The sequence below is a fragment of the Hesperophylax consimilis genome, chromosome 11, assembly GCF_061612785.1.
Source record: "Hesperophylax consimilis isolate HC1 chromosome 11, BYU_Hcon_1.0, whole genome shotgun sequence".
NCBI lineage: Eukaryota > Metazoa > Arthropoda > Insecta > Trichoptera > Limnephilidae > Hesperophylax > Hesperophylax consimilis.
This window is the reverse complement of record NC_142846.1, coordinates 27,631,774-27,647,478: the sequence shown is the minus strand read 5'-3', so window position 1 is coordinate 27,647,478 and position 15,705 is coordinate 27,631,774. Positions and strand designations below refer to the sequence as shown.

The 15,705-nt window shown below is 34.5% G+C and overlaps 1 non-coding gene across 1 annotated transcript; it reads right to left on the bottom strand.

Annotated features, from left to right (window-relative positions):
• Positions 1-2,595: 2,595 nt before the first annotated feature.
• Positions 2,596-2,669, bottom strand: TRNAR-GCG (transfer RNA arginine (anticodon GCG)). The gene has a single exon. It is a non-coding gene; the product is annotated as a tRNA-Arg (tRNA).
• Positions 2,670-15,705: the final 13,036 nt, after the last annotated feature.

The window sequence follows — 15,705 nt, the reverse complement described above, 5'->3', positions numbered from 1 at the left end:
TGTTTGTTCGTTTATCCTGAATTATAGGCGATCGGGAAGGAGATTGTAAAAATTACCACTTTCAGTTTTTACTGTTTTAGTGTGTGATTTATGTTGTTTTCTCGTATATAGTGTTTGTATACTTGTGACTTTTTTATAAATGTTGTTTTCATGTGTATATTTAAATCATATGTTATATTCTGAACAACATTATTATTTTTTTATTTAATTCATTAATTGATGTTTTTTCATTTAAGTAAGTTTATAATGCAAAAAATTAAATGAATTGGAAGTAAAACAAAAAATTAACATTTTGTAGCATTGCTACAGATTCAACAGTTCCAAACCGAATCATTAAGTCCCAGGGTCGTTCCTCTTAAAGGAAACGTCAGGCTCGGATCTGTGATAAATTGAACGAAAATAGCTGAGCAATACTGAGCATTGAAGTGTTTCCATTGAATGCAATTCCAATTACGGGAGTGGCTTGTTACTACGTTAAAGTTCTTCTTATCACTTCGTCCCCAATGTTCCCAACTTCGGACTGCCAGGGGCGGACTAGTGCGGTGGGCGACTGACATTTTCAGGCTTCTCTTCCGGGCTTTCCAACATTACGGAAGGTGCCAACAGGAACGGTTAAGAGAACTTTTACTTAATTATTAATAAAGCTCATCTACGCTAGTTTGATGTTGTTAATCAAATAAGATATGTGTGTTTTGGTAGTGAGTTGCGGAAGCGAGTGTGGAACTCAGTGCCTATTATATGTGTGTTTTGGTCGTGAGTTGCGGAAGCGGGCGTGCAACTCCTATTAACATGAACCAATAACTATTAGAGCGCAAACATACGACTGTATTTAAATAAGCTCCTTGATTTGTATGTATGTATATGAATACTTACATTCTATATACCATAGTAGATAAATGTTAGAAATAAAACCAAATTTAAATACAGTACTAAATTATGTATCCCGTCAAATTTGAATGTCTAAGAAATAAAACTTATTGATAATTTTTAGACATGCATTGCATGCAAATATAAATCTTAAATGAGAGGTATCTTACTATCAAACTAAATATGACCAGTTATATAAGACAAACATAAAAAGAACCGTATAAAAAAAAAACTGAATAAAAACACTATAAAAATTAACTCGTTAAAAGCAGTGAAGTTTTTTTTACTATATTAAATCTATTTAAAACATGTTTTGACTGATTCTACCGCTCTAACAATCTCGCCAAATGCTTATCGGGTATAATAGACATTTATTTCGTATATTAACTGCTGTAACGTTACCCCAAATTCAGAGAAATGCGTATGCATATTTTCGAGCGAGTTTACGTTATTGCCACCATAAATTGCATTATCATCAACAATGAGCCTATCCAGCAACGTACTATCACAACGAACACTGGGATAGATATAGCTGTTATATAAAAAGCAGAAAAACATAACTATACAAATTATCCAATTACTATTATTATCATCGGGGTGCACTGGAAAAAATACGTTGATATATTCAAAACTCATCAAAAACCGGGATAACTTAAAACATTTGTGGAGGCCATGTCCAAAGATGAACGTTAATTTTCATAAAAGAAAATATGTAGGCAAAAAAAAATATCTGTTAATGGCCAAAACATCATGGCTAAATTATTTCACAAGTCAGAAAATACACTCACATCTGAATGAAATATATGTTTAAATGTTTGAAGTGTGTAAAATATATAAAACCCTAATATTGAACAGAAGAAAGAAATTGAATTTTCTTAAGAAAATAAATTTGAAATTACAGTAAAATAAAATCTCTATGTTACCATGCTCTTGCTTTCTTGAGTTAAGCGTACCCCTAGGTTGTACCCCTACAATTATGGTTTAGGTGTTATAATATTGATAATCCTCGATTTGCCCCTGATTTCAACTGATAATCAATTCGCTAATTCAGGCACTCCAGTGCATTGATGGTCCCTTGCACTTTTCAAGTCTCAGTCAAAAGATAAAAGTTTAGTGACTAATTAAAGGTGTCTTCCCATTAGCTTTGAGCTCGTCCTAGTACTTCGCTTCAAGGTGAGTTTCTGCCAAGATGGGAGCTTAATGAATAATAAGCGTTCACGTCTCGAAGGTTTTCAATTTTCTACGAATAAAGGCCTTGACGAAATTATAAAGGACGCGGTTGCTGGACCGGAATTGATGACGTCACAGGCGTTATTTTCTTTCAAACATGTATTAATGTATAATATAATTATTATCCAAAGCTTTTAATAAGTGTGACGTCGATAGTTCATTCCAGATTCATGAGAATAGAAATTAGAAAAGGTATATTTTTTAATCTCTAAAACTACCTAAATATTTTCCAATATTTGCACCCAATGTTACATTTTTGTTTATGTTTTATTTATGTATTATTACGATGACGACGTTTAGGGATTTAAAACAATATTTTAATTTTAGTTTATTCTATCCCGTTTGATGGACGAAAGCTTTAGGAGAAAATAGTATGGCGAACAAACTCTCAAGTCGAGTAATGTCAAGAGTCTGTACAAAATAATTAATAATTATAAGCAATAATTAGTCGCCTGAAATATTATTACAAATTGAAATTATCTCCTTAGTAAAAATAAATGCCGTCAACGGAAATTGAACCCGCGCCTTCTGATGCGCGGTCAGGTGCTCTGAAACCACTGAGCTATGTCGGCTTATTTCCAACCCGCCAAATGATTCAATATGTACTGGGACCTCAATCAACAATTACTGCTTTTTATATTATTTCCACCTGCAAACAACCAACATTATAGTAAAGGCTTTGTTAGTACTAAATTTCTCACTAGATGGCGTCGAGACATATAATATCTTCATTTATTGGTGAAATATTTTTGACTTGTCAAATATATATATATATATGATAAACTGTTGTTTAAAAGACAAGGTTTTATGCATAGCATAAAGGATAACAAAAAATTATAAGCAATATTTAGTGGCCTGATATATCAATACAAATTGAAAATTCGACATTTATTTTTAAAAGGAGATATTTTCAATTTGTATTGATATTTCAGGCGACTAATTATTGCTTATAATTATTTGTTATCCTTTATGCTATGCATAAAACCTTGTCTTATAAACATTAGTTTATCATTAAAAAAATAACAAAATAATTGTTTGTAGTATGGTACACTGTATGGGGAGGGAATGGAACGAGATGTACGAGTATGTTCTTACATCGTGTTCTGCCAACGCCTGTGGATAAATTGCGTAATAGTTTGTCCAATTGTTTACTATTTATTTTGCTAACTTTCATTCTCAATCCATTTTGCTAAAGATTAATAACAACTTCATTTGAAAACAAAAAGGTCGTCAAAAGTGAATAGGTCGGATGTGACTATGAATGAGTATCAACTAATAGCACTGTCGAACAATTCGTACCAAACTTTTCATTCTGCGGCCCACATAACACCTTTAACATCTCCCAAAGGTCACCAAATTTCCAGTTTATGTTGTTTAAAATTACACGAATTCCATGCATAATCAATTTCAGATGATCGCAGTACTTTTCGCAATAACATTAAATAACTAACATCATTTATACGAAACGGCCTTTTTAGGGGTAAAAATTAGGAATACTTTTTTTAATGGTGGCAAAATCCAATTCAAATCGCATTAAACCCATCCTCAATTGACAGAGAAAAACGAAAAATCACAAGCAAAAATTTCAACCATTGCAAAGGGGAAGACGACAGTAGTACACAGAAAAATGTATTGCCTGTTTATGGTACAATTTTTCGACTCGATGGCGAAAAAAACGTCTCAGCAGTGAAGGGGAAATTTGGCTAGGAGCATTTTTAGCTTACTCCTGGGTCCAAAATCCCAAATCCATTATGATTCTTTATTTGACTTGCTTTCCCGCCGGATGGAACAACATTGTTTTTACCTACCGGTAAGAGCCGATCCACAACGATCGGAATGGTGAAACACGATGTCAATTGAGCGAAACACGCTGGGGAATCATTGTAAACTGCCTATTGCATTAATAACGAACTTCTTAAGATTTTTTGACGTTTTCATCCAAACCAAAACTGCCTAACTGGGAACGCACTATTATTTAAGTATGTCTTGGATTTTCGAACTGTTCAACCTGTGAATCTGTTATATTATTATTGATTAAATAAATCGGGTCTAAATAAATGAAGCTCGTATTTTTCCAAGGGGAGGCCATTAAATAAAATTGTACAATTTCAGTGCGAAAGAATCTGCAATACTTTGCTGCTAAATTATATGTTTAGATAATTATATTACGTATCAATGTAACTCTCCTAGTATTATTTTTCATTTTACTGAGCTTATTTATAATTTTACTGCAACTGTGAATATTTTCTTAATAATATTCTTTGATTCCGTCAAAAATATGGATCACAAATAAAGATACTTTTTACAAGTCACTAGTATCAATTAGTAGTTGTTATTTATTAGCATATAGATTTAGTGTTATTTTAGATTATGTTTGCTAAAAATAATAATAATCTTAAAATTTTATAATTAGTAATAATGTTAAGTATATTTATAATAAGTAACAATATTATGAACACATAGTTATATTGTATTTAAAAATGTGCGTACATCCTGTTGAAAAACTGCCTAATTGTAGTTTGGCGGGATTTATTAAAGAGCAGTAAAAAATCTTTAAAAAAAATCATTTTCACTGTATTTTAAATCCACACGAATATTATTACTGTAAATGTTTTATAATTAACACATTTAAAATGTTTGGCCGCAGTCTTTTGAATATACTGTGCGATAAACAGTGAATTAGCCCAGTCGGTAAAATCTTTTAAATCGCACTGAGTAATTAAATGTCAACGAGCGACATTTTGCAGAGTTTTAATTTCACGAAACGACCCATTTTTTTCAGATTTTCAAACAGAAATTTCAGCAGTTTTTGCAGTGACTAAGTAACTGAGACCTCGACCGAATCAGGCGAGCGCTGTACTAAACAAGATTAAGAATGTGAGCGAGTGAAACGCAAACATTTCATGAAAAGTCGGGAATACGGTTAAAGAGAAAATATTTGCAGTGCTTTTCATTTTCACAGCGCTATTTGATGACTTGCGTTAGACTTCATAATCAGTTATGAAGTCCGGAGGAATATAGAATTTAAAATTAAATTGTCTTTGCCAAGTAATTGAATTGCAGAAGTTTTTTTTAATGAGAATACCGCACAAGAGTCCCAACAGCTTCCAACCGTCTGGAACCAGTGCGACTATGGCATCCCTATGTTATGAGGTTAAAGGTAGGGAGGAGGGGAATAAGATGGGGAAGAGAAAGGTGGATGGGAGTACCTGGCTATTCAGATCTGGTCACTAAACACGGCTTAAGCCATTTCAAGCAACTTTTCAATTCTGAATGGTTTTCATGCACAAGGGAGAGTATATTTTACTCTGAAACCTGCGACAAGTAAATTATATATAATTATTTAATTGTATATATTTTGAAACCACAAAATTAATTAAATAAAATTTACTTGTGCACGCCAGGATTTGATCCCGGCACCTTCAGCTTGCTGGTCGAGAGCATTACTAATTGACCACATAGGCCGTCAAAAGGTTTAATAAAATAATTCAATGTCAGGATTGGTGGATATTTGCGGACTTTTTAAGTTTTGTGAAGTTTTTTCTATGTATTTGTGGTTATTTATATTTATATAATCCTAATGTACTCGTATATTATTTTTATTTATAAACATTTTTCTGTTGAATCATTTACAATCTCGATGACCTCGGTTGTCAAGGCGAAAGGTTCTCAACTAGCAATCCAAAGGTCGCGGGTTAAAATCCCGGCGTGCGCAAGTAAATTTTATTTTATTTATTTGCGTTATTTCACATGTTATTAAATAATAAGTTATATTTGCGACACGTTCGAGAGTGGAAGATACTCTCAGTATCGCCCTGGTGTAAGACCATCATTGAGAATTGAAACGAAGCTTGGTATGGCTTTTGGCCAAATCTGTATAGCAATACCTACACGCCATCATATCTCCCATCTCCTTAAATAATAAATAAATAATAATAATACTTGGATGACTTGTATAACGCCGTTTTCGTGCAAAAACACCTCAAGGGCGCTCCTCCTCACTACCTTCTGCCTACAGAATACAATATACCCCGATTGGGGGTAGCATAGTATCACTGGCACCACGTGTTTGGGAGCAGTTGCGACTCCTAACAATGTGGAAGCATTTGGAAATCTTGTGCGGTTGTCACATTTAAAAAAAAATCACGTGTTTACGAAATTTAAGTTTAAATTTGTTTATATCTGCCCTAATTCGCCAAATTTCAGGATTTCTCCGTACATCAAGAAATTTTGACACTTTTATTCTGAAGGATAGTCTTTTTTAATTTATTTTCCTTGTCGCATGTGTGCGTTTGTGCTGTAGATTTTAATTTTTTTTTAAGAAATTAAATAGATTCATAACTTAGGTATTACTTATTTTTTTTATTAAAAATATTGTATTGAAATAAATAATTTTTTTAAATGACGAGATATTTAATTCCTTCAAAATTCACTTTGTTTTTCGTATTTCTGTTTTTCTTCGGTATAATTGTCATAGCCCATTTTGTAGTTTTATCATTTGTTTTATTAATCCATCGTTGGTTTTGAAGTTTGGACAGATTTACAATCCAATTGGATAATAAACATCATTATATAATTGGACAACATGAAGTAAAATTAAGCACCATTTCACACATTGTGTGGTTATTTGTGGATGTGTTTAAATTTTTATCGGGAATGAATCTAGACACAACTTTGCAATGGCACAGATTCCTTGCTTCAATCACATACATACTTACAATATTGAGTATATACTGTCAAATACCTACGCATTCCATTATGAAAATATGTTCGTGATATTTGTATTAATTTATTGAGAAATATAAACATGTCACCAGAATAAACATGTACGAAACAAAACGTACAGCAAGAATCGTTGTCTATCAAATACCTATGCATGTAATAATTGGACATTAGCCGATAGATAATCCCCTGATAATGGGTCTGTCTGACCCTTAGTGTCCAACTCGTGGAAATTTCCATACCGTGATCAGACAAGGGGTCCAGGGGACATATTGGGCGGTCCCTCATATGGCACAATATGACGGGACGCTAATGACGGGATTGAATGCCGGGCTAATGACCGTGAATTGCTTTTTATGGGATAATAATATTATGACTAAACCATGTAGCTTATTGTTTTTAGAGACGCCGGATGCCGAATTGTAGTGTATAATTATGAGAAAATATAAATAAATATATCGATACACTATCTTTATGAACAATAATTTCAAAGAGATGAGTGATAAGTATTGACTTCCCCAAAATTTAATTAAACGGAGCCCCGGTACCGATTTGAAGTCACAATTATTTTTAAGAATGTGTAATATCGATTTTCAGTGAAGACATATATTTTCAATTTCTCACTCGAATAAGCAGATCATAAGAACTAAACGTTAGGGTTAATTCCGATGAATTCAAACGTTTAAAAAAACGAGTGAAATATATAATCTAATACAGAATTATATATACTAAGTATAAATCGGTGTTATCAATTTTTTATTTGTATGATTTTCGATAATTTTCAAAACAAGTATTTAAACTTCTTGCCCTATTGATGAATAGATGGCCATTTTCTCTACGGTCTCATAAAGCAAATAACGAAGCCCTGTATCGGATATAAATCGTGATCAGCCGCTGCTTCCAAAACTTTGCCCAACCCTTCTAACATCTACCCTCTACCCCTGCGATAGGAACCGTACCCTGTGCACTGTACGCTACCCCGCCCGCCTGCTTGTATTTATGGCTACCCTTCCCGTTTATTTGTTCGCGGGGGATGATTTCGTGATGCACTGTGTGCCGTTGCAACCCCAGCAGATATCCTGTTAATTGAGATCATTAATTCGACTGTCACTCTTCGTTCTCGAAATTGAACGCCCATCTACGATGGCTACACATGTTTGATGTCAACGGTATCGGTACTTATGTACAAATACGATTCATATTTCACCAAAAATTAGCCTACAGACATAACCTACCCCTCACCTGATTATATCCTCAATGAGATCTACATTTTACGAAGAGGCTATTTCACAACCTCGTAAACTGTTAGTTAGAGCTACCCCTATGAACGGCGTACAAAGAGGTTCTGAAACAGTCCCACAGTAATAGTTAAAAGTTACTGTATGAATACGTATGATTGCCTAATTTTCTAACCAACTTTTTTCACATTAGTACCACATAGGAGGCACTGGGAAAAAAATCAGGGCCTATGTCAGCTTTGAGGATGCTGTGAGAAGTGTCTTTTTAAGGAAAGAAAAAAAGAGGAAGTTCTGGGAATGAAAAATATACGAGAGGGTGGGTGGTAATCTGAGGGTGTGTCCAGCAGGGATGGCCGTATCAATTCAACCCTCCGACCGCGGTCCAATTTGATTGGTCGAGAGAGTGCTGCTGGAGAGGCCAAAAGGTCTCTAGATCCAGCTCGTCACGTAGTAGGTGGGCAAACATACCCACCGTCAAGGCCTAGACCAACCTCAACCAATGAACCCGGGCACCCCTGCTTAGCCACCAAACGTAACGAACCAATTGGGTTGAGATATGGCAGAGGTGTTGGATATCCAATAAATAGTTCCCGGGGTGGTGGTACCAATATCCGCATCCAAAATTTGATAGGTTAGATTAGATTTGAACATGAATTGAAGGGTTAGGCAGATAAGATGGACCGCAACAGAACTCCATCTTAGCTCAAACTCCTTGCTTATTCATAATCGTATTTCATCAACATATGTAGGTATTTTTATCTGACTCTTGACAAATAAAATAATTAAGTTAGTACCGGATTTATAGTTAGTTTAATCTAAATACTCGAGTTCATCTCGTGACATAATTTTCCACCTGGTTTAAGAATGCATCTAGGTTTTTCGCAAACCGAAAATACTGTTCCGTTCTAACAATGACTTCGCGCCGTAATTGAGTTAGTTTTCCACGAAATGCACAAAGTTAATAAAGGTTACCTGATTAAGACCAGCATTACTAAGAAAGTAGAGAACTTACTCCTAGCAGGTACGGCAGTATATTACTGGATCACTTACATCTATGGTTTTTGGGGGTCTCGAAGGCTATTCAGGGGTGAATAAATTGGTCTTCCAATGGCAGCCCCGTGCCTACACTGCCTGCCCCCATCGGACCGACGGAATGCCCTGTAGATTAATGACATCGGATGTACATTGTGACATCAAAGACTTTTCTGGAAGCCCAGAGGCGAAGCGGGGCAAAAACAACAGCTTTGCCATTTTACTGAAAAAGGTTTATTGTTTTCGCTTTCAGGGAATGTTTAAGCTCGCGTATTTTCTGTTGCAAACATAGAATGCTTTAACAAAAATTAATGAGATATACAACCTATTTCCTTGTGGTTTCTTTGAAGAAAGGTGAATATAGTCGTAGATACGAGAAAATATTCTTCTCACAATTTAATTCAATAAACTTATAGTATCCTTTCCTATTCTTATTATTAAGGAGAAGAAAATCAAAATAATTGCCGTGAATGAATCTATCTATATTTAGTTATCCCCTAGGACCTAGAGCCTAGGTCTCTGGCATATTTTGTTAGATGACCATATTTATTAAAAAATTCAGAGTAAATGGAATATTTTTTCACTTATGACGTGAATTTGACTTACATCTTGACCGGTTGGTGGCTGAGTTGACATCGCGTTTGAGTCCCACCCAAGCGTTGTGTCTTCAATTCCTTGGCTGACTAAGTCCTCCATCACAAAACAAACAACAGTTTTTGCTAAATGTGGTGGTAGAAGGAAATTTTAAAATATTGTAAGGTTATTCGTAACCCGGGAAAGTTTGTCTTTCTTTAAAAAACACGGTCCTCAAAAATTAATCTTCTTCAAGAGCCAAGCAGCTAGTGCATGTTGGCACTACATGTTATAGACACATATTTCTTGAAATGGTAGCAAATATATCTTGACTTTCGATTTGATAATAATTACAACAATCATACTATCAAAATAAAATCAAAAAGAATAAGTAAACATTTAAAGAAGTGAAAATGAACAAAATTAAACTACGCTTATTTGACTTACGTGGACTGTGACCACGGTTTCATGTTAGCGCCAAAATTCCAAGAGGTGCGTTTGCGTCGCCGGCACGGGGTGGAATAAAAGTGGGTGACGAGCAACGAGGAAAGTACACGAAATCACAATTCCACTCAACGGCGGGTAAAAAGGTTATTCGACTTCGAATAACCCAGTCATTTAGACATTTACGTCATCAATGGCGGGAGGTGATGAAATAAGCTTTCATATATTGTAAAAATATATTTTTTTAATGTTTACATAAAAAGTTTTCAAACTGACTCATCTTACATATTTTCTAACTAAAATTAATGATAACGAAAACATATAAAAACACACCAAAATTTTATTGGACAAATATATTGTAAAAGTTATTGACACTTCACTTTTTATCGTTTCATTTAAAAATATTCACAAAGTTTCATAAATTATTTTCAAAATGCAGTCGGAAACTTTGATTCCATAAAAGTGTACATTTAAAATTTTTAAATTTAAATATAAAAATGTTAGATTTAAATATAAAGCGTTGTACTTCCTCTTTCTAACACACTTTAAATCATATTTCTTTCCACGGCAGTGTAAGGGAAACAACAATTTCTATAAGATCTATATGATCTTTTCCCGGAATCGAAAAAAATTGCCTGAGGAGTTAAATGTATCAAAACACATCAATATTTATTATTTTTTAGCAACTATCCACTATTTATTTAACATTTAGTGTAGGTATCTTTGTCTATGGTTGTATTTTCTAGATAATTATATAGATCTCGAAAGGTTTTTTTTGTTGGCTTTGATTATTTTTTTTAATTGTCATGTATACCTGTCATTATTTCGTTTAATGTAAGAACAAAGTTTAAAAATAAGCATTAAGTTACCTGTAATGTTACGTATATGTGTTACAACTGACTGAATATCTTAGTGTGCCATAATAAGAATAAGGATAATATATTCTGGTAATGATATATAAACACGAAACAAGATTTTTCATCAATATGAATTGTGTTACTCAGGTTGTCAAGGATCACCATAAACACATAAACAGGCTTTGTGAAGTAAATCCACGCCAATCTCTAATTCCTCCAATCCTGTTTTACCTTCGTGTACGAGTATATCAGTGTAAGTGGATTGATTTTAGAATCTGTTAAAGGTGCCAGCCACTTCCGAGTATCTGAGATATTCTCCCGATAAAGGTTTTAATTAATTGTTAGTCAGCCCGAAGACAATAATAATGCAACGACATATTAACTTGAATTTTTTCAGCGCTCCATTCGAATTCATAAAATTTGCATATTTGCTTACAAAACTGAAAAAGTTTTCAAGTTTCAAAGAATTATCAGGGTAAGCTTTTTATTTCGATTTGTTTTCCTATTAAGAAAGCGCACATTGGCTAGCAAATTTGTAACCAGAAACTATGTTCCGCCAAATGAAGACAGTAGTTTTGTCTCGGGGGAACTTGCAGTACTAAGGGAATGCGGGAGAAGTGGGAAGCAAGGTTTGATTTTTGCAGTGCGCAAGGAGCTTGCATCTTCCCGGCTCGATGACTGGGAAAATGGTCAAATCGAACAAATCTTCATTTCTATTCCGGTAAGGTCTTTCAATCTCATCATATGTGCAGTATACATACCTCCTGCCTCACAACCTACGGTCTATGATACGTTCTCCGAAAACCTGGAATCTGTATATTCATCACAACCAAATAATACTTTTTGTGTACTAGGAGATATGAATCTACCAACTCTGACTTGGTCATTTTCCGAAGACAGCAGTCAAGGTCTCACCTCCTCAAATACGGCTGCATCGAAAACTTTGCTTCAAGCAATGTCATTGATGGACTTACTCCAATATAACTGTATACCAAACCATAATGAAAAATACTTAGACCTCGTATTCTACAGTCGCGAAACAAATGTTAAACGTAGCAACAACCCTCTCCTCTCAGAGGATAGACACCACCCAGCCCTTGAATTTGATATATCCTTCGTAATTCAACCAAAAATCAAAAACAAAATACAGCCTAGGCGCAATTTCAGGAAAGCTAATTATGCTCAGATTAATGAGAACATTAATTGTATTGATTGGTTATCTGAAATCGCAAATTTACCAGCCGAAAAAGCAGTAGATCGATTCTATTTAAAAATAAACAGTGTAATTGATAAGCTTATTCCAGTATTGGCACGACGAAATGACAAATTCCCCATATGGTTTACTCCAGAACTTATTAGGTTATCAAGGAAAAAAGATAATGTCTGGCTCAAATGGAAGACATATAAAGGTCTTTCTGACTATCGTGAATTTTCCTTCTTACGTGCTACATACAAAAAATTGACTTATGAAACCCGAAGGTTATTTTTTGACAACATCGAAAGTTCACTGCAAAATAATATCAAAAGCTTTTGGTCATACATATCCTCATTAAAATCGTCTGATGGATACCCTGCTGCAATGTCCTTCGAAGGGCGCAAATCTAACGATGCCCAGGAAATTTGTGATATGTTCTCTGAATTCTTTAAGTCAACATTTGAACCTTCCTCTATCAATGACCCAATTATTAACATTGACCAACTTGAGGAAGTTCAGGACTCTGGACTTGCGCACATTCACACAGTTAAACTAACGGAAAAGGAAGTGCAATCGAGTTTAAAATCGATAGACATAAACAAGGGTGCGGGTCACGATGGAATACCGGCGTTTTTCCTTAGATCTGCTGCGTTGTCACTGTGTGTGCCGCTTACCATAATATTTAATAAATGCCTGAGTGATGGGGTTTTCCCTGATAGGTGGAAGTTGGCCTATATTATACCGGTCCACAAGGGTGACTCGCGTCAAAGAGTGGAAAACTATAGGCCAATATCCATTCTCTCGGCGATCCCTAAACTATTGGAAAGACTTGTCCATGACAATATATATCCCCAGCTTGCTGCCAAAATTACTGAACAACAACACGGGTTTGTAAAAGGCAAATCTACCACGAGTAATTTACTTATTTACTCAAATTTCTTATTTACTAGCATGGATCGAGGCCACCAGGTAGATGCAATATATTGCGATTTCAAAAAAGCTTTCGACAAGGTTGACCACCTTATTCTTATTAAAAAAATTATGTACAACGGAATTAGAGGAAATTTATTACGTTGGTTTATCTCATATTTAACAAAAAGACAACAAGCCGTATCATTACGAGGACAGACTTCTACATGGGAACCAGTTACTTCTGGCGTGCCACAGGGGTCAATCCTGGGTCCGCTGTTGTTTATTCTTTTTATTAACACTGTTTCTAAATGTTTCATGCATTGTTTATATCTTTTGTACGCTGACGACATAAAAATATTTGCCATTGTTCAAAATTTAAACGATTGTCTTTTCATACAAAGCGACTTAGTAAGGTTCGAAACGTTTTGCAATGAAAACAAAATTTACCTAAGTTACAATAAATGTAAACAAATAAGTTTTACTAAAAATCACAACGCTATCAAACACAATTATTGTATTGGTAATTATTTACTCGAGCGCGTTTACTGTATAAGAGATCTAGGCGTACTTTTTGATTCCAAACTCCACTTCGATGCGCACATAGATAATATTGTGAATAAAGCTTACAGCATGCTAGGATTTGTCATCAGAAACAGCCGTGAATTTCGAAAACCTGAAACATATCTTCTTCTTTACCACACTCTGGTCCGTTCTCAACTTGAATACTGCACCTCCATATGGAATCCATTTTACGATATCTATAAAGAAAATATTCAAAATATTCAAAAGAAATTTCTGCGATGCCTCAATTACAGAATGAGCGCACCCAAACGTGGGTACATAAATATGCTCTCGAGTTATAACGTCTCCACTCTATCTAACCGGCGAACATACCTTGATCTCATGACTCTGTATAAAATCTGTAACAACGTTATTGACTGTCCCGACATACTGAAATTGATAAACTTCAAAGTACCACCCAGAGTAACAAGGCTTAACGACTTATTCCACATTAGCAGGACGCGTACTAATGCTGGTGTCAGCGATCCAATCAGAAGAATGTGCGAATCACTTAATCAGAATCAAAACCTCAAGGACTCTGACTTATTTTTTGATACACGCACTACTTTTAGTAGAAAAATGAAGACTGTTTTCCTACAAAGTTCAAAGTAAACAACTTAGACATACTTCGTTTAAATATATTTATATATTTTTTACTTTCTGTTTAACATTGTTTATCTATTTATATATATATATTTTTTTTGTTTTACCCTCTAAATTTTTTCAAAAATAATTTGTAAATTCTTAAAAGGATATTGCGCATTTCTTTCATATCTCTATTTGTAAAATAATATTCTTATATATATATTTTTCCCCTATTTATAAGTGAAAATATTTGTAAATGTTTTCTGCTGTTTAAGTTAATTCGTGAGAAATAGTTTGGATGCAGGTGAATTCTCTAGTTGATGTTTCGTATATATTTTTGTCAATTGATATCTGTATCTGTTTTTTCTCCTTAATAAAAAAAAAAAAAAAAAAAAAAAAGGTGCAGTGGGGGGTTGGTTTATCCAAGAACAAAGAAAGAATTATTCCAAACGAAATCCTGTTTTCATCCATACTGACATTTGGAAGAATATTACTGTTTAGATTCATATGCATCTTAGTGCATTGCATTACAGTATAGAACAGTCGTTGAACTCACAATGTTCCGAGTTAAGCAGGAAGTACAGGACCGCCTTTGTGCCTCTCCCAGTACCAAGCCGGTCTCTTTGTTAATTTTATTTCAAATCCTCAGAGCTTTTAGACTAATTTATTAAAATGAAAAATATTTTTTTTTTTTGGTACTATCGGAGCGGATATGATACTGCTGTTCAATTAACGTTGAAATAACAATAAATTCATAACTGTAACTTCTCATCGTTATTTCCGTCAAAAATATTATTTTTTTTTAAAATTCTGTTTCGTTGTAAAAAAAAAATCAAATCTGTGTCCCATCGTGTCGGCGAAAAATGCGTAGATCTAAGCTATTGAAGATATTTGGCGACTTTTAGAAATTGTCGAAAAATATTACCTTTTAAAATATATAAATGGTAGGATTCTATTTAATAAATGGCTTTGCCTATCTATTTTTAGATCTGGTGTAAACCGGTGACATCGTTATGACGCAAATAAAATCTACCGTCGCCGGTAAAAAGCATATTATTACTGTTATGTACCCCGAGTCAGCCTCATGGCCGGATGTCCGTCAATTGGTGGCCCATAAATTCTTTGTTTGTCACTTTTCACACGATGGCACAACTTACCCAGCCATCCCTAACCCATCAAATCATCACATCTTATCCCTCCGAAAAAGGAAGAAATTTTATGAAAACACTCGAGTTACGAAAGAGATATTGATGAGGTTTTTTTGTGAGGTGTCTTTCGACTGGGAGTATTATGGTGATATGCAGATGGCTAAAAGGTGGGAAAATCATATAGGATGGTGGCATGTGCACGCGATCGCATTTTCTGGAAAACTAATAATTCTCATTTCTCCTCCTTTGTTTTCAGGATGGCGTGCAAGACCCGTAAACATACTCGCGAGCGGCAGGTAGTTGTCGGGAAATATTTGCATTACTCGTTTTATCACTAAATT